The sequence below is a fragment of the Schistocerca piceifrons genome, chromosome 7 (assembly GCF_021461385.2).
Source record: "Schistocerca piceifrons isolate TAMUIC-IGC-003096 chromosome 7, iqSchPice1.1, whole genome shotgun sequence".
NCBI classification, from domain to species: Eukaryota; Metazoa; Arthropoda; class Insecta; order Orthoptera; family Acrididae; genus Schistocerca; species Schistocerca piceifrons.
The window spans coordinates 420,337,181-420,361,327 of NC_060144.1; positions in this window are offsets into that span (position 1 = coordinate 420,337,181).

Consider the following 24,147-nt stretch of genomic DNA (forward strand, 5'->3'; position numbering starts at 1 on the left):
GCCTTCACGTTTTACAATCCACTGTGTTTCATGTTGACGTTGCATCCTGAAACCCTTCTATGATTAATATGTAATGATGGTGAAGCAGTGTGGGGATGTGTCATACAACCAGTCACGCTAAAGAATTGTAACGCGAGAAACTCGCAATGTCATGGACAAGAGGTCAACTGACCCCTTCAAGCAAAAAAAAAAAAAAACATACTATTTAGTCCAGAATGTCGTTTCATTCTGGAAACATCCCCCAGGCTAAGGCTAAGCCATGTCTCTGTAATATCCTTTCTTCCAGGAGTGCTAGTTCTGCAAGGTTGGCAGAAGGGATCTGTGAAGTTCAGAAGTTTGGAGATATACTGGTAGAACTGAAGATGTGAGGAGAGGTTGTGAGTCGTGCTTGGGTAGCTCAGTTGATAGAGTACTTGCCCAGGAATGGCAAAGGTCCCGATTTGGAGCCTCAGTCCGGCACACAATTTTAATCTGTCAGGAAGTTTATTTTGTGTTTTTGTCAGCCTGTTCTCATTCTCATGCTCATACTCTGACTGGTGGGTTTGTGTAATGAAATCGGTAGGAGTACATCATTTTCTATGTATGAAGTGTAATTTCCGATACAAGATGTTTTATCATGCGTTTTGTAATACCCTTCCTTGTCATAAATTTTTTAAATATTTCTTACAAAAAAGTTGTCTTGATTATTTTGATGAATGTAATTGTCACTGAGGCACAGAAACAGAAAGAAATTTAATAATCTTTGACTAATGTGTTGCTGTCTTTGTATTTAACAACCTATGGACTATCAGAGGGTAAATTAACTTAGCTGCTGGGGAGTAGTTTGTGGAAAGAAGCTGTGTATGGCGCATTTTGTCGAAGTAGGGCGAGTGCTGTGCATTATGTTTAAGAAACAATGCTCAAAAGTATCTTTTTATCATTGTGAGCCATAAAGAAAATGTGTTATTTCAAATTTGAGAAACGGTTTCAAGAATATATAATTAAAATGGAAACTGAAAAATGATCATTGTTTTCATTAGAAGTCATAGAAAATCATACCTGTGAATTGCAAATCCAATATAGAACGTGAACCACGAGAAGCAACGCAGAAGAATTTTAGCAGCTAATTACCAATTATTTTGATCAGTCAACATTTCTAAACTTTCATCCTGTTCGCTCGGTGTGCTGTTATGGAGAACGAAAAATATGTCCTGAAAATCAGTTACTTTAAGTGGCCAAATAACCCATGATGGATTTAGCAAGAAGACCATAAAAGGCAGACTGCCATAGGCAAAAATGCATTGCTACCCAAGAGAAATTTAGTAGTATCAAAAATTAACCTTAAGTTTAGGAGGGAATTTCTGAAAATTTATGTTTGGAGCACAGTTTTGTGTTGTAATGCGTAATGGATGGTGGGGAAACCGAAACAGAAGAGAGACATGTGGTATGTGATGCTACAGACGAATGTTGAAGATTTGGTGAACTGATAAGGTGAGGAACGAGGAAGTTCTCCACAGAATCGGCGAAGAAATGAAGTTGAGGGAAACACTAATTATAGGAATCGACAAGATGGTCGGACATGGCTTAAGACAGATGGCAATAATGTTCATGGTAAGGAAAAGCTGTAGTGGGTAAAAACTGTAGAGGAAGGCAGAGATAGGAATACACATAATAAACATCTGAAGCAAGTTGCAAGTGCCACTGTGAGTTGAAGAGGTTGGCGCAGAACAGGAATTTGTGGTGGACCACAGTGACGACTGAAAGAGAAAGAAAAGAAGAATATAAATATAGTCTAGTTTTGAGCTGAGGTAAGGCGAGGTATACATCGACAATGGCCTTCCCTCTTTTAAATAAATTGATGTAATCCCGTTCTTCTGTTTCAGAGTCAGAATTTTTGAAAGCTCCTTGAGATGGGTGAGACGCTTTGTTCGTACTGCATATTTGCATTGACAGCAATGTTGAGGCTGCACCTATAAAAATCTATAAAAGGAAAGGTGGCATTTGTTTGCATCAGAATTAAGGGGAATGGAGTCGCAGCTTTAGCTGACTCAGTAATCTTGTGTAAATGTTGCGAAACATAAACCTCGGTTACCTCCTTCCGTTTCTCTATGATTGCAAAGTCTCTGTCACAGCTGAAAAATCTGCCCCACTCGCCAAAAGTTCGGGTGTTGCCTTCTGAAATCGTCCAAGGTTACACGAGGAGGATCTTTACGCATGGCATTTCGTACTCCTGAGGGAAACACTTCTTAGTACACAGACCATACGCCACTACTTCCGCATGTTTGGAACAAGATTTGGAACGTAGATCAAGTGTGGTGACAAACAGCAGAATACCGAGAACACAATAACATTGAAAACGCGTTCTGTGACAACATGGCCCTTAGAGATATTTTAAATCCCTCTCCTCAATTGATGAATGCGGTTTATCACATGAACAAAAATAAAGGAAATACCCTTTAGTCACGGCTAGCGTATGAAAAGAGAGCAAAGAAAGTGGTGTCATTTTGCGTCGTTTCAGGGCTACAGAAGGCAGATTGAGGCCGTTGTGTAGTGGCAGGCCCTTCCACCTGAGGTGGGCCATTTTCTAAATCCGCAGGCGCCTACCGAAAAGCGCGGTGCAGAGGTGGTGCGCCGTTTTCCTTGTTTCCCTGCTCGGCCACCGCTGATCCCTATCGCAGCGACGAACGCGGCCGCCAGAACAATCGGCGGACTCAAATCCAATCTGGAAATTGTCCGCCGCGCGCCTAATAAATCCCGTCCGCTATCTGCGGCCAGATGGGGGAGCGCCGAGCCTAGCGTCGCGTCGCGCTGCGTGGTGTGGCGCGGTGCTGCGCGGCCTGCCGTAGCGTCACCCTTTTATCTGCGGTCGCCTCTGGAACGCTCTGTTCCACCGCAACCGTTGGAAGCTCCGGCGCTCTGAATACGCTTGAGCTTTTCCTCACAAAAGATTAACTAATCACGTGCATGGCCAACAAAAAGTAGTAAACACTGGCAGAGGAGCAACAAGAGTCCCACAGGGTTCCATTCTGGGTCTGCTATTGTCCCAAGAGTCCAGTGTTTCTCTGCTAACACAGCATACATTTGATAAGGTTGAAATAGGAATGTTTCGATCCAAACAGCAGCAATAACGATGTGTCATCAGGGAAATTTTGGTTCTGTGTTATTAGTGGAAGGTGATAAATATTTCTACTTCTTAGCGTAACTTGCAGATTTTATTTTTTGTTTTCAAGTAACGTTGGTTATATTCCGTTAATTGCTTGGATTGGGTCGCTAGAGTGTGGAAAGAAATGGAACATGTTCAATATATTAATGTAAAATACAGTGAAATTATTTCACATTTGCAGCATTATCTTATTTAATGGTAATATAAACTATAAGGTTCCGTAGTCCATCTTTTTAGAGATGGTTGCGGGACTCAGCTGTTCGATAGAGGACGTTTTCAGCAGGCTAATTTCCAACCTTATTTTATTCGGCAACCAGTTTCAGTTGTACTATTCTATATTTTACCACTGTAGCAAGTATCTACTACTACCAATATTGCTGGCCCTTGTTTTTATCACAACCGAGGTAGATTCTTCCCACATGTCGATCAGGGGACTCAATATGGCGTCGTAAAACGTTGAATCTGGTAGTCAAAGAAAATAAGGTTGGAAATTTGACGGCTGAAAGGTGTTTAATTTGACATCCTCTAAACTACAAGGATTCAACAACTGCCTTTCCAATGGGCCTGCAGCTCGCATGAGGTTGCAGAACTACACATTTATTATAAGCAGAAAATTTTTCTTGCGCTATTTATTTATGTACCGGTAGTGATACAAGTTACACGATGAGTTCGTTTCGGCGTTTCGCCATCGGGTATGACGTGGAGCAGATGGCATACTGGAGTGTGAATATCGATCAAGTTTTTATTATATGATCATGTTATTTATATGTTTACATTTCATTTGCGTTATAATGTAAACCTATTTTTGACAGTTTTTTGACAACTTTGGCTCCAGCGATGCTGTATGTTCACAGAGGAACTTTCATTTCACGGTAATCCAATGGTAACGTTTAATTTCTCACAGATAGTACATTATTAAAAGTTTTCGATGGTGCTGAGCCACAGTCAAGCAGTATTGTTTGAAAGAACAAACCGTCAGTTGACTGTATATTACTGTATATTTCTTTATTACTACCTACATTTCGGTTTTTATGCCATTTTTGAGTACAATGGAACAATTTCTTAAACCATTAACACGCCAAACCTGGTAAATTCAACCCAGGTAAACAAGACTGCTTTGGGATGTCTTTATCAGATATGATGTGTTAATGGTCTAAGAACTTTCAGCATTGTAGCCGATAATGACGTAAAAGGTGGAATGTAGATAGTACAAAAGAAAAATATAATATACAGTCAAATGTTCGTTTATTCTTAAAAAAATTATATCTTGTGGGTCTTACGAAAATTATAAGTTTCCTATTGATTTGTGTTTATCTTGATAATGTACTATTTTTATCCTATAATGTCACTAAAATTTTCCAGGTTTTCTATGCAATCTGTTCGTAGAGGATGTCTAATGGGTATTTTTCTGTTGGAGTGTAAATTTCCATTTCCCTCAAAACGTTCACTGTATGTCCTATAGGAATTTTCTCTAGAATTTTTAGGGACTTTTCAATATTTTCTGCTTTACGTTCTTGGCTTTTAAATGCCAGTCAAATATCCATTGGTTGCTTTCGCAGTTTTATGTGTGGTCTTTCAATCTGATTCCAATATTCCGGCTTGTTTGTTTGATACAAAATTTCTTGCAACCGCCACAGGAACGTTTGCCGACCCCTGGATTTGAAAAGGTGGAGTTGTTATTTTTTGCTGCTCATACTTTCTTATTTTGTCACACTTGCGAAATGCTCATTTAATTTTTGTTGTCTTAAACAAATTGTTCGTCTTTTCTGATATTTGGCCTGTGTGTAGTGTTGTGGCATAAGTATTCTTGACCTTCCACGAAACAAAAAATCCGTTGTAAACATTTAGCATCGATGGAAGATATCAAAAATAACTTTGTAAGACCATGCGAAAAAACATATAAACAACATGATCATAACAAATGGATAACTGACATTTATGTCCCAAGATGCCATATTGTCGCGAATGATAGAAAATAGAGTTAAAAATCAAGTGATTTGTAGGCTTAGAAATTCTTGCTACCAGCAAGGCGGACGTGACCGAACGTAGCTTATGTGTAGTGTTGACTGTGCTAACAAAAGGGGACTATGCCGCATCATGAGGCTCGAGAGCCGTCGCAAGACGCAACCCTTGGACAGATGCGTACGGCCTGTTCGTCACATAGGCCTCACGAGCTACCGCGTGACACACACGCAATGCTCAAGAGTACTGGAAACTTCTAGAAGAAGAGGTGCCGGGTGCACTACCAGTATAAAAGGCTGGTCGCCATTTTGTTGGCGGAGTGACTGGAGTGATGGCACTGATGGAGCAGAAGGTCAGTCGGTCAGATACGGTTTAGCTGGAGTTCTGATGTTGTTTGTGAGATCGCAGTGGAGTGCTGCATAACTACGAGGGGACTTAGATTTATTTCCATGTAGTGAACACTTAGTCCGGCGCGCCAGCCTCTGCTATATTGGGACGTAAACTCAGTGAACTACGAGAAGTTACACGGTTTATAAAACTGATGTGTCAGGGGTGCTTCCAGTGTATATATCCTCATGATTGCATCCAGTGTACCGCGAGATCCCAGCCGAGTTCCCTCGTCTAACTCACCCTACAGCCCTCTTCTCAGTGGAGCAGGTGCACAGAAGGCAGGCTACGACCACGAGACCTCCTATCAAGTTAAGTTCTTTGACGCGCATTCTTGCAGTCCATCTACTCCCTCTCAGGACTCGTCAGTGGGAACACGACAATATGGACCAAGTCATTCCGGATATGGTGCCACATCTAGGCATAGACTAATAAAATAATAAGCAACAACATTATACCTGTCATACCATCTTCACAGATACGCGTGATAACAGCAAAACGCTGAAATGAGATTGCCGCGTAACTTGCATCACAACGGGGAAATAAATAAATAGTGTAACAAAAGCTTGTGCTTAAAATAAAATTAACTGCCAGTATCTTGAACAGATACTATATGAGGGATAGTTATAAAACTTTAACTACCGTCTCGAAATACTTAAATAAGGAAATAGTGTTGTGTTTGTTTGCAGGTTGATGTCTGAAATCCTGGCACACAGCGAGGTACCCACATCACCGCGGAACATCTCTGGAGTAACCAAAACAATATGACGCAGGCCACTGATAAAATTTACATTGGCTGCTCCGTCTACTTTGACTCCCCAAGCGGCGTGCAATCTTGTAACGCTCCCTTCTTCGGTTTTAGGAAATCACGCGTTTGGCGACACTGTCTCTATCGGGTCTCTTGAATTTGTGCACGCAACAGCTCCATTGACTAACTGCAATACTAAATAACTGGGAAATGGCGCAACGGATCGAATTTTTTCTTAATAATTACTACTGGGCACAATCAACCCTGCAACACCCTTACAATCTTTTGACACTGTTTCTGATCACCCAGTACCTGATATACAAGTGGAAAATTTCTAGACTACTACATCAATTACAATTTACTATTTTGTTCCTCAAGTCACCGAAGCACGAACTATGGGCGTAGTCCTGCTGCAGATAGCCTGAAATATGTCAAAGAACAATCATTATAAATTTGTTCTTGTAGAATATCATGACTGCCTTGAGAAAAAATGTTCTTATGTGGACGTAAAAACAATTGTGAAGAGACTTAACATGCAGATGATTCTGTTTGCATGGGATCTGATTCCTGTCATTAACATAGGTAGGGTTACGATTCAACATACTATGAAAATTTGTGTACGCTACAACAATAGGATTTCTTTCTAGAAACGGCCTCAACAACAGGACTTCTTTCTAGAAACGGCCTTTTACTAACTCTTTGTTGGTAGTTTTCCTTCGCGTAACTCTCTGAGCCATAAGCTGTCCGAATAGATACTACGTAAGATGATTTTAGAAGAATGAGTATAACAGTGTGGAGCAAATCCGCCAGTTACGCTTCCAGAAAATACTTAGGAACTTTCTGTAGGTTAGATGTATTTGGCAGCTCCTCATGAAAATCTCCAATAGCAACATACACTGTGCACGCATATGAATATTAGCCTACCACTGCAAGGTAGAATGTCTCTCGCCGCCATAGTAGACACGTGACACGGTAAGGAATGATGGAAAAAAGTTGCAAGAGTAAAAAATAATTATTGTAGGCAACATATTTAAGCGTTTAATCCTGCGAGATAGCAGGTTAATTGAACTGCGAGATAAGACATTGCAAATGGGAAAGGCTGGTACATTAATAACTGATACAGCCGCCAGACTGTTGAATACAAGCATGAAAACCAGCATCAGTTGTATTACATAGGTTCCGAATGTCAGTTTGTAGTATGGAGCTAAACCACAGAACTTTCTTTGGCAGGAAGATGGTACGTCGTCTCACCGGCATAACTCTGTATACGACTGGGTAAACGACCGCTGGACTGGCAGCAAAGGGTCGGATGAGAAAGTCTATTTCGCATGGCCTCCAGGTTCATCCGATATCACACCATGCAATTTGGGAATTCATGAAGGACCATGTGTATGTGCCTCTGCCACTAGCTGACTTAAGAAAGCGGTTGTAATAATTACTCCAGACACACTGGTCAAGGTTTGGAATGAACTTAACTATCGACTCGATGTGTTTCGTGTATAGAATAGTGCTCACATTGAACACTTGTAAGAGAAACTCTTGGAGTTACTCCTTTATTTGATGTATTAAATACGAGAGTCATTTCAAAAAGCCTGTCAGGATGCATGCGCGACCATTACAGTGGCGTGATGAAGTTGCAATCCGTGTGAGTTGTGAGAGAGACTAGGTGTGACAGTCGTACATGTGTTTTGTGGTTCGAATGGCTGTGTCATGAACCAATTAGTTTTAAAATGGAAGCTGAAAACTAGTCACGTCGGATTATACGTATCGACCAGCGTTCCTACATCAGAATCGAATCTCTATGGGGAAATAACCCAACCGAAAGTTATAATGCTTTGAGAGAGATGTGTAAAAATAGTGTAATGGATCGTAGCACAGTTATCACTGCGGTCTGCTCGTTTCCGTAAAGGTCGGGTAAGCACTGAGGACAAAGCAGGAAGTGGAAGGCAATCAAATGCAAATGACTACGTCTCTCAGCTTAATGTCAATGACATTTGAGAGAGAATCGAAGACAAACATATGAGAAAATTTCATATGACGCAAGTTTACAGAACCCCAACTGATAAGTTAACAGATGAGAAACATTGCCGCCAGATATGTTCCGCAGGGTCCGAGTGAGGAGCAGAAAGCAGGTCGCATAAGAATCGCAGAAGAATTGCCTGAAGACTATCGAACAGAAACAGAATAGATTGTGGAAAGGAGTTTTGCATTTGATGAAATCCGGATGCGAGAGTTTGAGGATAACTGAAGTCTCAGCCGTCACAATGGGAAAGTTCCTACTTGCCACTCCCGAAAAAAATCCGCAGCCAACAGTCAGAGGTGAAACTGATGCTGATCTTTGCGAATGATATAAATTAAGTTATGGCGACAGTTTGAGTGCCCCAGAGGACGTATTTAGCTGGCACGTACTACAAGCTGTTTCTGCAAAATGTTTTGCGCCCGGAAATTCGTCAGAAGGGGTTGACCCGCTTTCACCTGGTGCCCTCATTTGGCCCGATAATGCAAAACCTTATATTGCTCTACCATGAGAGAAACTTCGAGAAATCTGCATTTGAAATTCTTCCCCACTCTCCGTACAGTCCTGATATGAGACCACCAGACTTAGATTTGTTCCCCAAATTGGAGATGCATCCAAGTAGAAAACGTTATGATGCAGCTGGTGTAGCCTCCACTTAGCTGACCCGACTAATTATACATCTCAACAGCGAAGGTGTTCTGTCTGGAATTCAGAAGTTGCCAAAACTTTAGCAAGCTTTCATGAGCAAGAATGGAGTCTATACTGAAGGCCTGTGAAGGTGTTTTGTAAAATAAATTATTTTCTTCAGTTCTATCTTACAATTTGCAGAACTTTTGATGTGACCTCGTCATGGAATAACGATAAGCACATAAACAGGTGGCGGTAGTATCGCGTACACTAGGTACAAAAGGTCAGTGCGCTGGATCAGCTGTCATTAGTACTCTCGTGAATCAGGTAAAAAATTTTCCAACTTCATTATGGCCGCAAGATGGGATTTAACAGACTTTGAACACGGATCGGTAGTTGCAGCTGGACACTTTGGAAATTTGATTTAGTAAATCGTGAGGCAGTTAAATATTCCCAGAGCCACAGCGTCAAGACATTACCTCTCACCATAGACAACGCTGTGGCCGACGGCCTTCACTTAATGACCAAAAGCAGTGGCGTTTGCGTAGAGTTATCAGTGCATTAAACAACCGCAGAAATCATCGTGGGACGTACGACGGACATATCCGTTAGGACAGGGCCGCGAAATTTGGCATTAATGGGTTGGGGTTGGGTTGTTTGTGGGAAGAGACCAAACTGAGAGGTCATCGGGCCGTCGGATGAGAGAAGGACGGGGAAGACAGTCGGCCGTGCCCTTTCAAAGGAACCATCCCGGCATTTGCCTGGAGCAATTTAGGGAAATTACGGAAAACCAAAATCAGGATGGCGGGGCATTAATGGGCTGTGGCAGCGGACGACCAACGCTAGTGCCTTTGCTAACAGCAACGCATCGTTCCAGCGCCCCCCCCCCCCCCCATGTCGATTGGATCCTAAACAACCGGAAAACCGTGGTTTTGGTCAGATGAGTCCAGATTTCAGTTGATAAGAGCTGAGAGTAGAGTCCAAGCCCACGAAGCCATGGACCCGTTTTCAAAAAGCACTGCGCGAGTTGGTGGTTTCTCAATAATGGCGTGGACTGTGTTTAGATGGAATGGTTCAAATGGCTCTGAGCGCTGTGGGACTTAACTTCTGAGGTCATCAGTCCCCTACAACTTAGAACCACTTAAACATAACTAACCTAGGGACATCACACACATCCATGCCCGAGACAGGATTCGAACCTGCGACCTTAGCGGTCGCGCGGTTCCAAACTGTAGCGCCTAGAACCGCTCTGGCACACCGACCGGCTTACATGGAATGGCCTAATAGAACCGACGATTGAGTTTCATTTAGGAGGTGTAATTTCGAGTTTTAGTTACTGTAATCGTAAATTTAGGCTGATTTTAGCCCAGTCGTTAGGCATTTGTTTTGTTTTGGCACGTTAGTGGCTTTAGTCTGTCTAGTAGGCTCTCAGAGACCAGTGTGCCCTGAGTTCCCAGTTGGTGCACATCGACAGCGCAGAAAGATAGGTATATAGCTTCTTTTCTGTGTTTACTTCGTAGAATCTTACTTAAATTGCGTGTGAGTTTCGTATAGGAGGTGTAATTTCGAGTTTTAGTTACTGTAATCGTAAATTCAGGCAGATTGTATAGAAGTCGTTAGGCATTTGTGCAGGTTAGTTCATACATTCTTTGTGTGTTTCCCTTGTGTTATCTAGGTACGGACTCGTGTTTCAGTAACCGTTGTTCAACGTCAATTAGAATGGACAGGGACTGTGATTGCTGTGTTGGGATGAGGGCTGAGTTGGCTCACAGCTGCAGGCGGTGCTGACTTCGGTCGCGCAGCTTGAGGCTGTTGCCAACGGGCACCACTGTGTGGAGCCGGACTTGGTTATCATGGGGATGTCAACCTCGTTCCGTCTGTCCCCAGATCGGTGTGCCGCTGTGGTTGCCCCGGTTGCTGCCTGCATTGGGGCTGAGCCCTCGCCTTTGGTTGATTGGGAGATCGCTCCAAGGCATGGCAGGCAGCGAAAGACGTCCCTGGAGGCTGATCAGAAAGCCTCCCCGGTGCGTCTGACAAACAGGTTTCAGGTACTGTCTCTGGCTGAGGCAATGCATCTGCTGCCCTGTTTCAGAGGATGATCCTCAGCCTTCAAGGTCCGGGCAATAGCAGAGGGTGGGCTTATTGGTTGTTGGGAGCTCCAATATTAGGCGCATAATGGTGCCCCTTAGGGATATGGCGGCTAAGGAGGGGAAGAAATCCAGTGTGGATTCCGTGTGCATTCCGGGTGGAGTCATTCCTGATGTGGAAAGGGTTCTTCTGGATGCCATGAGGATCACAGGGTGCAGCCAGCTGCAGGTGGTGGCACATGTCGGCACTAATGACGTGTATCGCTTTGGATCTGAGGAAATTCTCTCTGGATTCCAGCGGCTATCTGATTTGGTGAAAGCTGCCGGTCTTGCTTACGAGATGAAGGCAGAGCTCACCATCTGCAGCATCATTGATAGAACCGACTGTGGACCTTTGGTGCAGAGCCGGGCGGAGGGTCTGAATCAGAGGCTTAGACGGTTTTGCGACAGTGTAGGCTGCAGATTCCTTGACTTGTGCCATAGGCTGGTGGGGTTTCAGGTTCCGATGAATCGGTCGGGAGTTCACTACACTCAGCTGGCGGCTACACGGGTAGCGGAGGCTGTGTGGCATGGACTGGGCGGTTTTTTAGGTTAGAAGGCGTCGGGAAAGTACGGGGTGGGCTGCAATCTCAAAGGGTGCATGGCAAATACAGGACGTGCTTGGATCAAGGAACAGTCCGAATTGTAGTTGTAAATTGTTGTAGTTGTGCTGGGAAAGTCCCTGAGCTTCAAGCGCTAATAGAAAGCACAGAGGCTGAAATTGTTATAGGTACAGAAAGCTGGCTAAAGCCTGAATTAAGTTGGGCAGAAATTTTTACGATGTCTCAGACGGTGTTCAGGAAAGATAGATTAGGCAGAATTGATGGTGGAGTGTTTGTGTCAGTCAGTAGTGGTTTATCTTGCAGTGAAGTCGAAGTAGATACTCCGTGCCAATTGGTATGGGTGGAGGTTATACTTAACAGCCGAACTAAGTTAACAATTGGCTCCTTCTACCGACACCCAGACTCCGATGATATAGTTGCTGAACAGCTCAGAGAAAATTTGAGTCTCGTAGCGAATAAATACCCCACTCATACGGTTATAGTTGGTGGGGACTTCAACCTTCCCTCGATATGTTGGCAAAAATACTTGTTCAAAACCGCTGGTAGGGAGAAAACATCTTCCGAGATTGTCCTAAATGCTTTCTCCGAAAATTATTTCGAGCAGTTAGTCCATGAACCCACGCGAATTGTAAATGATTGCGAAAACACACTGGACCTCTTAGCCACAAGCAATCCAGAGCTAATAGAGAGCATCATGACTGATGCAGGGATTAGTGATCACAAGGCCGTTGTAGCTAGGCTCAATACCGTTTCTTCCAAATCCACCAGAAACAAAAGCAAAATAATTTTATTTGAAAGAGCGGATAAAGTGTCACTAGATGCCTTCCTAAGAGACAATCTCTATTCCTTCCGAACTGACTATGCAAATGTAAACGAGATGTGGCTCAAATTCAAAGATATAGTAGCAACAGCAATTGAGAGATTCATACCTCATAAATTGGTAAGATATGGAACTGATCCCCCATGGTACACAAAACAGGTCCGAACGCTGTTTCAGAGGCAACGTGAAAAGCATGCGAAGTTCAGAATAACGCGAAATCCCGAAGATTGGCTAAAATTTACAGACGCTCGAAATTTGTCACAGACTTCAATGCGAGATGCCTTTAATAGGTTCCACAACGAAACATTGTCTCGAAATTTGGTAGAAAATCTGAAGAAATTCTGGTCGTATGTAAAGTACACAAGCGGCAAGACGCAGTCAATACCTTCGCTGCGCAGTGCCGATGGTACTGTTACCGACGACTGCACCGCTAAAGCGCAGTTTTCCGAAATTCCTTCACCAGGGAAGACGAATGGAATATTCCAGAATTTGAAACACGAACAGCTGCTAGCATGAGTTTCTTAGAAGTAGAAATCGCTTGATACGGGCAAGTTTTCAGGTCCAGATCATATACCGATTAGGTTCCTTTCAGATTACGCTGATACAATAGCTCCCTACTTAGCAATCATATACAACCGCTCGCTCACCGATAAATCTGTACCTTCAGATTGGAAAATTGCGCAGGTCGCACCAGTGTTTAAGAATGGTAGTAGGAGTAATCCATCGAACTACAGACCTATATCATTGACGTCGGTTTGCAGTAGGGTTTTGGAGCATATATTGTATTCAGACATTATGAATCACCTCGAAGGGAACGATCTATGGTTTCGGCAAAACATCGTTCGTGTGCAACGCACGAAGTAATGGCCGCTATCAACAGGGGATCTCAAGTTGATTCGTACTTTTAGATTTTCCGGAAAGCTTTTGACACCGTTCCTCACAAGCGAATTCTAATCAAGCTGCGGGCCTACGGGGTATCGTCTCAGTTGTGCGGCTGGATTCGTGATTTCCTGTCAGGAAGGTCGCAGTTCGTAATAATAGACGGCAAATCATCTAGTAAAATTGAAGTTCCCCAGGGAAGCGTCCTGGGACCTCTGCTGTTCCTGATCTATATAAATGGCCTGGGTTACAATCTGAGCAGTTCTCTTAGGTTGTTCGCAGATGATGCTGTAATTTACCGTCTAGTAAGGTCATTCGAAAACCAGTATCAGTTGCAAAGCGATTTATAAAAGATTGCTGTATGGTGTGGCAGGTGGCAGTTGACGCTAAATAACGAAAAGGGTGAGGTGATCCACATGAGTTCCAAAAGAAATCTGTTGGAATTCGATTACTCGATAAATAGTACAATTCTCAAGGCTGTCAATTCAGCTAAGTACCTGGCTGTTAAAATTACGAACTACTTCAGTTGGAAAGACCACATAGATAATATTGTGGGGAAGGCGAGCCAAAAGTTGCGTTTCATTGGCAGGACACTGAGAAGATGGAACAAGTCCACTAAAGAGACAGTTTACACTACACTCGTTCGTCCTCCGTTAGAATATTGCTGCGCGGTGTGGGATCCTTACCAGGTGGGATTGACGGAGGACATCGAAAGGGTGCAAAAAAGGGCAGCTCGTTTTGTATTATCACGTAATAGGGGAGAGAATGTGGCAGATATAATACGCGAGTTGGGATGGAAGTCACTAAAGGAAAGACGTTTTTCGTCTCGGCGAGACCTATTTACGAAATTTCAGTCACCAACTTTCTCTTCCGAATGCGAAAATATTTCGTTGAGCCCAATCTACATAGGTAGGATGATCATCAAAATAAAATATGAGAAATCAGAGCTCGACCAGAAAGGTCTAGGTGTTCGTTTCTCCCGCGCGCTGTTCGGGAGTGGAATGGTAGAGAGATAGTATGATTGTGGTTCGATGAACCCTCTACCAAGCACTTAAATGTGAATTGCAGTGTAATCATGTAGATGTAGATCGAAAATGTTAATGTCTGGCTACTCGGAGGCCATTTTCAGCCATTACTGGATTTCATGTTTCCAATCAAGAGCGGATATTTTATGAACTCCATTATACATCGAATTGCTGCACTATGCCGGGCAAAAGGAGGTCCAACGTCATATTAGGACGTATGCCAGGACTTTTCTCACCTCATTGTTATTGTAGGTTGAATTTCATAAATGCTAACAAGCCTTAATAATCAGATATTCATTTTGAAATACCAGCTACAATAATCTTTCATAAATTCGGGGAAGGTTCAAGGTTAGAGTAATGAAGCGCGCAGGTTGAGTAGTTGACACTGCTCGCTCAGACACGCAAGTGGAGCCGAGCAACGAGCGGCTCGTAAGTTACTGATGGCGCCATTATTCTCGGCGAGTGTCGGGTGACAGGATAAAAGCGCCGCGGGCGGGCGCGCGCGCCTCTGTGTGTGACCGATGCGCCGGCCGCGGGCGTCAGAGCCGCGTGATTCACGATGCCGCCGCCAGGGGCGCGAGCGCGCCAATGACGGCGGACGAGCGCTCCAGCGCCAGATAAACAGACGGCCGTCTCCACGCTTCTACGCTCCACGACCGCCGCCTCCACCACCACCACCACCACTGCCACCACACCCGCTTCATTTTTCGAGTTGTGGGCCGTCGTGGGACGGCCGTTCATCCCTCTTGCTTGTCACACCGCACGCGACAACCTGCTGTGCCACACAATGGCTGTGTGTTGACTCATTAAGAACTTAACAGCGGCTAATTGTAGTACATACGTGGGGATCTCAACATTTTATATGACCAAGTGTTGCCCTTTTGTCTACATCTTCATGTCGAGCATGCTACGAACATTTCCGCCCTGCAAAATGATGACTGCCATATTCACAGGCTGTCTGCATACCTTTCTGGTTTGAAGAACACACTAGTCCCTTGTCCCTGCTGTATCATCCGAACTTAATCTCAAACAAAAGTAAGTAAATATTTGGAACAGAGGGCGAAACTTAGCGGGTAAAGCCCCCACAATTCGGTAACTCTGCGGAATCTAACCAAGCATGAGCGTCTGCCATTGTACTGGGGATACCTGAAGACAGTCCTAGACTCTTCTTTATCATCAAATGGAATTCATTATCAAGGCGACAGTGACGTTATATGCTATCAGCGTGATGGAACAATAGGGAAAGTTGACATGTTTACAGTTTAATCAAACGTTGAATACGGGCATATTTCTTCTACGTTACAAGCTAATATTCACTGAGTCAAAGAAGTATTATTTGTAATCTGCTTTACTGCCTATATATACAGGTTTTACAAGACAGACACGGTTTTAGTTTCCGCCGATATTTCGGCAGGAGCACACCCTACCACTTTCAACACGAAGCTGCAGCAAGCAAGCGCTAAGACACCGAATTTGAAAAAAAATGGCTCTGAGCACTGTGGGACTTAACATCTATGGTCATCAGTCCCCTAGAAATTAGAACTACTTAAACCTAACTAACCAGGACAGCACACAAAACCCAGTCATCACGAGGCAGAGAAAATCCATGACCCCGCCGGTAATCGAACCCGGGAACCCGGGCGTGGGAAGCGAGAACGCTACCGCGCGACCACGAGCTGCGGACCCGAATTTGAAACCTCGGTTGAAGCTCCGTAAAGATAACACACACACACACACACACACACACACACACACACACACACACACACACACAGGTGTAAACACTAGCACCATCACAAATCAAAGGTGAGCGACGTCAGACGTTATCTGTGATGCATCGCACGGAGAAAGCTTTTGACGACGCAGCTTTATTCGCCCTACGGAAAGGGTTTAATTTTTAGCGACTCCTTTGCGTTTTTGCAGTGGTTGATGCTATTAGGTCTGTTGAACATGCTGTTTTTAAACTACCTCCTGATGTTGCAGGGGAGGTTAGGGGGAGGCATGTCATGTGTTGATTGGGGCACGTCCACCCAAGTGTTCTATGGCAGCAGATGAGAGGGCTGCTTTACATTCACTTTTAGCTGATCCGGGTGTTATTATTTTACCCGCGGACAAGTGCAATGCTGCCGTTGTTTGGACAAAGCGATTTCGTTCAAAAGATACAGTGTTTACAGTCTGATTCTTCATATCGTAAGACAGGTGGTGATCCCAAAAAAAGTGTTGACAGAAAGACTAATAGCTTCTATCAAGTCTCAATTCTTATCATGCTATTACCCTATGTTATATGGCCACCCTAAGGTCCACAGGAAATGGGCTTCTCTTCGTAGGATTGTGAGTAACATTGACACTCCGTCTTACAAAGTAGCAATATACCATGTTACTCCGTTGAGCCCTAAAGCGGGTCGGTGTGAGCACCCCATTAAGAACTCAGCAATTTATAAAATTGATAAGAGAGAATGTGTTTGAATGACTCCGAATTTCTAGTAAGTTTTGATGTTGTCTGTCTCTTCATTCAGCAGATTTATAAAATTGATTAGAAAGAATGTGTTTGAATGACTCCGATATTCTAGAAAGTTTTGATGTTGCCTGTCTCTTCAGTCGTGCTCCTATGTCTGACTCATTACATTTGATCGGGGTTAGGTTTGCAGCTGAATTAACGAACCTGTTTCGTCATGTATTGACTTCCACTTACTTTTTATTCAATGGTCAGTACTACGAGCAGATAGGTGGAGTTGGTATGGTTTGTTTATGGAACATCTGGAGGAACGTGCCTTGGAGTAGGCGTCTTTGAAACCAGTGTGTTTCTTCTGATATGTAGACAGTACTTTCGTTGTTTGGTCTCATGGCAGTGGGAATTCCAACGAATTTTTATAAACAACTTTCTGGGGAGGTTAACCACAGCTTAGAGACATTATGAACAACAATAACAACACTCAACACTCAATAACCGTTAAAATTATAACAAAAATTACAACGATAAAAAAGCCAAGAACGACGAGGTGTTTCCGAAAGTCGCATAGCTGTATGAAGGTGCTTTATTCGATACTGCCAGTTTCACCTCAGTATAGACGCATCTTCAGGTTTATAACGGTTACATTTCCATAATGTAGATTGACAATTACGGAGTCCCAGCTTTCTGGAAGACCTGAATTCAATCCACCCGCATATTCCTTTCACGACAGAGGTGGGAATGGGTGGCTGTCTTCCCTTCCTGGTATGTTGATCACGAGGAAGGTGGATGGTACTTTGGGACATGCCGTTTATAGGATGCCTACCCACGCTGACATTTATCTGCAGGCTGACAGTTGTCACTATCCGGTGATAGTTGTCACTATCCGGCTCAACGTGAAGGTGTACTCCGTACCTTGGTTCACAGGGCCCACGTCATCAGCTGCGTCAGACCATCTCGAAGTCCCTTTCGTCAGAATGGTTATAGTGGAAAACAGACTAGACACACTTTGCGTTATCGACCAACTGTGCACCGGCTGAGTGATGGTAATACCGAGTTGGCACCTCCCTTACACAGGGAGAATTTCAAACAGAATTAGTCGTATTTTGCGGAAATATGATGTGAAGGGTGTCTTTCGACCACCATCTAAGATCAAAATCCTTGTGCGTTCCGTAAAGGATGTTCTTGGTCTGCGTAAGGCGGGTATCTACCGAAGTCCTTGCAGTGGTGGCATGTTATATACTGGTCACACTATCAGGACTGTGGAGGACCGATGTACTGAGCTTAAGCGGCACACACGCTTACAATAGTCGAGCAAATCCACTATTGCTGAACATTGTCTTGGCACTGGTCCTATTGTGGAATAAAACAACACAGAATTTCTGGTATGCACTTCCAGCTATTGGGACAGTGTTATTAAGGACGTTGTTGAAATTAAATTAGCAAGTAACCGTGTAAATAGAGATGGTCGTTTTCGTTCCAATTGTGCATAGAATCCCGCAGTGTGTGTGTGTAGGTTATCTTTAAGGAGTTTCTCTGAGAACCGAGGTACTGAATTCGCTTGGACAGCGTTTACTTGCCGCAGTTTTACCATGAATACGGCTGGGTGTGCTCCTGTCGAAATATCGGCGGTTGTCGCCGACGTCACCTGGCAGCATTCCCGTAAGTTATTTGAACACACACTAATTTATTGTCAAAAACAATTCGAGCTATTCCGTTCAGTTCCTTGCATTCAAATTGCTGATCTTGGTGTTGTCTGCCATTGCTCACTTCACGTAATGAACTAACTTTTGGGTAAAATCTTGTCAGTAACTGTGCTGTAGAAGAAGAAAGCGTCACGCCCATGTTAAAGATTGTGATTCAGTGTGTTTGAAGCATGCAGAACGAACGCATTGGCTATTGTTGTCAGGTTAGAAGGGCAGCCAAAATCGTTAACAAACTTGAAGATGTAGTGGAACACATGGAACTGTTCAGAGAGTATGAAATGTTTTCTAAAAATTCTGAAACGTTTGAAGCTATGGCCTTCAAAATTTTGGAACAATGCGCGCAATTAATTGCAAACATGACAGCTTATATGACAAGACTATAAATCCGTATCAAGTATACAAAAACTGGAGTGAAGTTGCCAACCACACAGTAATCATCGTTTAATGGCAACGTGCCGCATTTCAGGCATTTACGTGACCCCTTAGCGAGTCTGGTTGTAAACAATGAGGCACTCGATGAAATTAAAACAATTCATTATTTGCTGGACACCCTTACTGGCGCACAGTCAACTTACTCATCTTCCTGCGACTATTAATAATTGTGATATAGGGTTTAATATCGTTGTACCTCAAAAGACAAAATCATACGCAAGCGTACTGCGCAGGCTACTCAGAGAGGTTTTAAATAATCGGAACTCACTCTTCGCCTTACTGTTAAGTGTTTCATAGGAAGATAGCATGGTGTCACAGAGACTGTCGCTCTACAACGAGGGTATTCAGAACGGGCAGTAAGTTCCTCTAGAGAACGATTGCGACCACTTAATGTAAGGAGACAATTCTGTGCCCAGCAGAACATCCATGAAGCCAGGCAAGTGAATCACGGGTTTTGCAAACTGAACATTGACCACCTACCAAGTATTGCTTTCGATCGTTTGGTTCTCGTAGTGCGTATGTTATATTTAGAAGAAGCAAACATTCTGGGGATATGATGTTCAAAAAATGTTCAAATGTATTTGAAACCTTTTGGGACGTAACTGCTAAGGTCATCAGTCCCTAAGCTTACACACTACTTAACCTAAATTATCCTAAGGACAAATACACACATACCTGCGCCCGAGAGAGGACTTGAACCTCCACCGGAACCAGCCGCACGGTCTGTGACAGCAGCGCCCTAGACCATTCGGCTAATCCCGCGTGGCGGGGATATGATGAAACCGTTTATACATGAACGAATCTGCACAAAAACACATTGCTTTCTTTGAGTAAAGCTTACTCTGATTCACCCGATCGGTACCCTGCTGTGCCACCTTTGCATTTTGACTCGCTATGCACATGATGCTGACGTGAAACAAGATTTTTATCCAGAATGTAACTGGATACGAACGGTCTCCACTTATCTGTTTATTCTCGGAGCTTCACACTAGCTGCTGCGAGCAGAACTAGTTACTTTGGCTGACCTTTAGTGCGTAGTAACTCAATGTGCGTAGATTATCATGTTCTGCTGCCTTATGTTCTTTTAAAAAGCGCAGGGCTACAAGACAATAGACAACTAGTGAGTCATTCCTCTACTAATCGCAACGCAATTTGTTTCACTGCGCCGGCCGCTGGTGGCCGAGCGGTTCTGGCGCTACAGTCTGGAACCGCGCGACCGCTACGGTCGCAGGTTCGAATCCTGCCTCGGGCATGGATGTGTGTGTTGTCCTTAGGTTAGTTAGGTTTAAGTAGTTCTAAGTTCTAGGGGACTTATGACCTCAGCAGTTGAGTCCCATAGTGCTCAGAGCCATTTGAACCATTTTTTTTGTTTCACTGCTAGCAAATAGCCCAATAACTCACGTACACTAAAGAGATCAAAACCGAAGAGTTTATTGATAAGAACAACATATTGAAATCATCGAATCCTTTTCTCGATGGCACCAATGAGCAAAATGTTAACTGGTGCTTAAATATCTTAGGTAGAAGAACTAGATCGTAAATGAAGCACATACTGTTTGTTGAATTTTGAATAAGTGTCTGAACTGTCAGCAACAGGTGGAGAACTATCAGGAAAATGCACTGCTGTTTGTGAAAAGTGGAACACCGAGTAGGAATTACTCGAACAGCGCCACACTTGGTGGAAATGGCGACGGATGTGCAAGGAATACGTGATACGTTTTGCAGCGAGATAGGGTGTAGGTAAGACTAGCAGAGCCGTCTCGTGTCGGTCCTACAGGGTCTGTGTTACGCCTAGTGTGGTCGGTGCAGAGCTGTCACACAAGGTAGAAACAATTCAGTGAGTGCCAGTGTGCCTCGTCAAAGGGAGCCATATCGGCACGTGAGCTAGTTCGAACGGGGCAAAATGGTCGGTCTACGGGAAACGAGGTTGTCATTCCGTGACATTTCGGCTCACACAGGGCATGCTGCTACGACAGTGACAGTGACAGTGGATTGAGGAAGGTCGTAAGCAATGACGAGCGTGAACTGGACCACGGAACATGACTACGGCAGGGGATAACAGTCATCTTGTCCGCATGGCCATAACGGACCGTACAGCGTCTTCAAGAGTGTTGGCTCGTCGCTGGTGCACTGCAACAGGTGTGGACTTGTCTGCATCGACGGTTCGTCGCCGTCTGCTGCAGGTTGGAGTAGTTGCACACATGCCATCACGTCAGCTTCTATTGTCCATAAACCACAAGCTCCTCCGACTGCAATGGGCACGTGAAAACCGTCACTGGGGTGCTGAGTGGAAAGATGTAATCTTTTCGGATGAGTCCACCTTCAACATGTCCTACAGTGATGGCCGCCTATGTGTCCGGAAGTACCAACATGAGCGCAATCTGTATGTGGAGCGGCATAGCGGACAAACACCAGGTATGACGTTTTGGGGCGCCCTTGATTACAACAACCTATCTCGCTTCGTACGTATTTCGGGCATTTCGAACAGCAACTGGTACGTAACGGAGGTTCTGGAGCCTGCTTCCGGCATCTCCACAGGCCACATTTCAACAGGACAATGCCCGGACACATACTGCGAAGAAATTACAGTCCTTCTTCGAAGAGCGACGGGTACCATTGCTTCCCTGGCCTGCACGTTCGCCAGACATGTCGAACATGTCTGGGATAGGGTTGGTCGGCACCTGGTGCGTCACGGTCCTCCAGTAACTGGTGTCACCGATTTGTGGGGGCTCGGATACAAATTGCGTTGAGGGAAATCCCTCAGGAACGTATTCAGAACCTTATTGATTCGATGCCTCGGCGTATAGCAGCTCTAATTGCAGCGCATGGTGGCCACACGACATACTGAATAGTGGTGCTCAAAGGACATGTACAGATAAGAAAAGGTAATCATTTATTACTTGTCATTTCCTAATCTGTGGTATTAAATTAATTGAATTCATGAGTTTCCTTCTTGGAGTTGCAATTTCCACAAGTGCAATTAGTTCGTTGTATCTTGCATGAAGTAATGGACATCTTTACCAAGGACAGTTCGTGATAGCCTGTCTGTGACTTACGTTAGCTTTGCTTCGCAATCACTGTCGCTAATTGTCTTCCTAGTAGTCTATCGTAAAACCTGGCCCTTGTTTCATTTGCAGTCGTTAAAAAAATAATGTATCACATAATTTTGAAATATGGAGTTCTGATCGATAAATGTAAATAGTGAAATCTTACTTGCTATTCGTGCCCGAAAGAGGCTGCAGTTTTTAAAAATCGAAGGTTTTGAAAGGAGACAGCATTCCAGAACGGAGTGAGGAAAGGCTGTAGTCCACCTTCTTCCCCTCCCTCCCCCTCCCAATGTGGTCCATGTTGTTTAGTACGTACGTTGAGCAAGCAGTAACGGGATCTCGGCTGAAAAGTGAGAAGAGGTGTTGAAGTTAAGCCAGAAAAATAAAACCCGAGTTTGCTTGTGACATTCTGATTCTGTAAGAGATGGCTAATGATTTGGTGTGCTAGCTGAGTGGAACGTACAGTGCTCTGAAAAGATAATTAAAAATAGGTGTTATTTTTAATTACTGGTGTTTCCTTGGCATTAAAGTTTTACAACTATGATAGTTGGATGATAAACAGGCCAACTGCTAACTGACTGCAATGGTGAATTTCAAATGGTTCAAATGGCTCTAAGCATTATGGGATTTAACATCTGAGATCATCAGTTCCCTAGACTTAGAGCTACTTAAACCTAACTAACATAAGGACATCACACACATGCAAGCCCGAGGCAGGATTCGAACCTGTGACCGTAGCAGCAGCGCGGTTCCGAACTGAAGCGCCTAGAAACACTCGGCCACAGCGGCCGGCGGTGAATTTCATTCCGATGCCATGTGCGGCAATTCTTGGAACATAATTTATGTGCAAAAGACTTGAGATTGTTGGGTGTGTGAATATCTGTCGGCAGCTAATGCAGTCAGACTAGCAGATGTGGATTAAACTTAGAAGCTTACATCATGTCTCGGCTGTCCAATCAGGATGCATGGGAAAAGTCTAAAACATCTCTCTTCCAATAGAAGAATTAAGCTTCCCTAATAGCTGTGACAAAACTCTCAAGCTGCCTGTCTTGCAACTGACTGGTCATATTATTAAATCACTGCCACCAACAGAATTATCTGTCAAGACGACTTTCATGTCATCTTCCCACTCATCACTGACGTCCATGTATCAAAAATTCTTCTCTAAACGTGACTTATAGAAAAAGTTTATTCAACGAAATCTTTCCGCAAATGGCCGGCCGGATTGGCCGTGCGGTTCTAGGCGCTACAGTCTGGAATCGGGCGACCGCTACGGTCGCAGGTTCGAATCCTGCCTCGGGCATGGATGTGTGTGATGTCCTTAGGTTAGTTAGGTTTAATTAGTTCTAAGTTCTAGGCGACTGATGACCTGAGAAGTTAAGTCGCATAGTGCTCAGAGCCATTTTGAGCCTTTCCGCTAACTAACATGAGTTGGTGTCCTGTGGTCGTAAAACTTGCTGGCTGGTGAGAAATGGTGTCTAAAATCTTCTCCCTCGATTGCACTGTAATTTTAGGCTGGGGACTAACTTGATTGTCTTCCCTATATTGGTAACACACCTCACCTTTCCTCCCATTGTACCATTGTTAACTACCCCTGTGGAAAAAGCAGTTTGACAGGAGTCACAACGAGGAAGAAAGGGGAGTCTTTGTGACAAGCAACTGCGTTCTAACAGTTACCTGCAAAAAGTGTTGCTCACCAGCAGCGAAAGGAAATTATATTGATTAACCAACATATTAATACACTTTAAAAGGTGTCCCAAAAACCGTTAGTTCCATATAATCTTTCGTTAACTTGACAACACATCCAGGTACCGTTCTTTTTCTCATTTCTTTTCCGTTTCGGTTTTATACTGCTTTGTAAGGTCCGAAGTCTAAGAGTCAAAGGGCTGCCGTGAATCTAGAATTTGACTCTAAGACAGAACGTCATTCCCTTACGACGACAGTCTCATCTTGATTGTGCATGGTTGGCTAACAGACTGAATGGAACAAGTTTTATTTTTCAAACAAATTTTTCACTTTTTTAATTTTCGTTAATGGAGTCGCTACCAGACATGGGCTAGTGCAGTACACTGCTAACCCATGCCTTGTTCACATGCATACGATTTTCAAAGTCTGTAAGGCTGATGGGGTGTCGCTGATGGAGGTACACTTTCAAAGTACCCACAAGTAATTAATCAGATGGCTGCGAACGTGGGGACGGCAGGGCGGAATGGCAAG